The 2,591-nt window shown below is 40.3% G+C and overlaps 1 pseudogene across 1 annotated transcript; it reads right to left on the reverse strand.

Annotated features, from left to right (window-relative positions):
- Positions 1-1,198: 1,198 nt before the first annotated feature.
- LOC143599433 (ammonium transporter 2-like) lies at positions 1,199-2,322 on the reverse strand (annotated as a pseudogene). Its single transcript, XR_013147289.1, has 2 exons — positions 1,715-2,322; positions 1,199-1,528 (listed from the first exon to the last, which is right to left on the reverse strand). The product of XR_013147289.1 is annotated as an ammonium transporter 2-like (transcript).
- Positions 2,323-2,591: the final 269 nt, after the last annotated feature.

Below are 2,591 nucleotides of genomic sequence, written 5' to 3' on the forward strand. Positions count from 1 at the left end.
TTTTACTTAAATCATCGTTCCTCGGTTTCTTTTCATTGGGAATAATTTGATTATGGTTTGTTAATTAACTGAACCGAACTAGGTTGAACAATTTAAACAAAATCATGTATTTGTGATTTCCTATCTAGCTAGGATTAGAACTAGTTATTTGCTAAACCTTAACCTATAGTGATTGCTTGTTTCTCTAAATTGTTTTACAATAAAACATCACTCTTTGCTTGACATTGAGTTAATATAATTATTTAATGTTAGTTTAAATATTCAGATAGATCGTGTAATACTGACTGCATGCTTCTAGTGTATACGATATCCTATTTACTGTATATTTTTGCTTTAATTAGGTTTTTGTATGATTAAAACGACGATCATCAAAATGACGCCGTAGCCGGGAGCTAATGTGCTTAGTATCAAAATTACGGAAACAAGTCTTTTATTTATAAGAATAAGATGGAAATCCGAATGTTACAAACTATCATATACACACAGCTATATTAAAATAACATGAAGCTACAAGTTAATAGTTACACCTCTGGCTGCTCCATTTCCTTAATCATTTGGTGTTATCTCAGCTGCTCCAAATATTGATCCATGTCTAGTTGGATCATATTTTTCACCATCACCCCACAATGCATATGCTTCCTCTCCATGAACAGCATCATCACCAATCATCAACTCATATCAGGCATCCTTAATGGCATAAATATTTTAATAACTAGAAGAATAACGGTAGTTGATATAAGGTTCCACCCGATCACAAATAAGGCTGCAACTATTTGTTTTAGGAGTTGTGTCCCTCCATTTTTACCATAAAATGCACCCCTTGAACCACTAACCGGCAAAACTATGTTTCACAGGGTGGCTCGGCTAGTAAACCCGTCAACAACCCACCCAATATACCAGCTATGGCATGAGTGTGAAACACACCCAACGGATCATCCACCTATATGTAAAATAACGATACTAAATTAATTTAATGTCAACAATCATTTCCTTGAAACATTATATATGTATATGTTAGTTTATATATCGATTGTCTAAATAAGTTGTTGGGTTGTCAAGAAATTCTAGCTGCCACTTCTCTAGCTTATAACTAAACTATTTTAATATAATAATTTAAAACATATATATATCTGTTGTACGTACCTTTTGAAGCCATACTGATTTCTTGTGGAGGATCATCATGGTAAACCAAGGAATACTACCGCCCGAGTATTCCCATGACAATGGCTGCCCATGATTGCACCACTCCTGCTCCCGGTGTGACGCAGACGAGGCCGGTCATCATACCTTGAACAGCCCCGGATGGCTTTCCGAAGAAAACGACATCGAGAGTAGTCCAAACTAAAAGGCTTGTGGCAGCGGATATGTTTGTGTTTAGTATTGCTACGGAAGCTGCGATGTTGGCGGCGTATGGAGCTCCCCCATTGAAGCCAGACCATCCCATCCATAGTAGCCCTGCTCCCGCTAGCATCAGCAAGACGTTGTTTGGAGGGAACCTCTCCCTGTCACTTTTCAACCGTGGTCCAACCTCGAACAAGATATATATTTTAATAATTAATTGGTCAATATAAATGCAATGCGTCGACCAAAAATATCTCAAAAAGTCTTGCTGCTTCTAGTAGTCTTCCGTCCACATGATTTTTGTGGTAGGTTGTAAATGCTTGTCAATTATAGAAATACAATACTAACTAAAGTAAATTAAAATAAATTGTACCCAGTAGGCTGCAGTAAAACCTGCGATACCAGATGATAGATGAATGACATAGCCGCCAGAATAGTCAATAACTCCCCAATGATACAAAAAGCCCCCACCCCAGAGGCTAAATGCGCCGACGGTGTATGAAAGCACCAGCCAGAGGGGAACAAAAGCCATCCAAGCCCTGATATTCATCCTCCCAAGAACAGATCCAGCCAGCAAAATCATTGTGATGGCAGCGAAATTGAACTGAAAATAGACCATGGTGGCCATGGATACAGCTGCTGGCTGCTCCTTCCATTCTGGGTGCTCTCGGGCAGCAGGGCTTGACGGATGAGATAGTCCTGGCCCAAGGCAGGCGCACCTTTCCCCCAGAAAGGGAACAGCTTGTCACCGAAAGCCATGCGGTAGCAAAGCAGGACCCAGCAGATGAGGACGGCCGCATAGGCGTAGAGGACCATGAAGGCCGAGTTCACCGCCCATTTCTTTTTCACGATGGAGGCGTACAGGATCACCAGCCCCGGCATGCTCTGGAGGCCCACCAGAATAGACGCCGTCATTTGCCATGCGTTGTCGCCTTTGTTAAGCCACTCCGGGACCGCAGGAGAAGAAATTGCCGACGCCATTTAATTAGTTTTCTCACTAGCTTCTCTTAATTGATCCACCCATCCATCCTTTTATATACAATTTGCCATTGCATTAAATGTTGTATAATGTGAAGGTTATGTTTGGTACCATATATCAAAGTCGTAAGTTGTTGACCTCTTTCTACCACTTGTCTTCTTCCTTCCTCAACATCCTTATCTCAATACACCTAAAGTACAAGAGTTAACCTAAGAACAATTAATAAGACACATAATTACAATGAAACTAAAAAAATATAGGGAAATCTCTT

This window comes from Bidens hawaiensis, unplaced genomic scaffold, assembly GCF_021521415.1.
Source record: "Bidens hawaiensis isolate Kalapana, Puna unplaced genomic scaffold, B.hawaiensis_p1.1 tig00052178_1, whole genome shotgun sequence".
NCBI lineage: Eukaryota > Viridiplantae > Streptophyta > Magnoliopsida > Asterales > Asteraceae > Bidens > Bidens hawaiensis.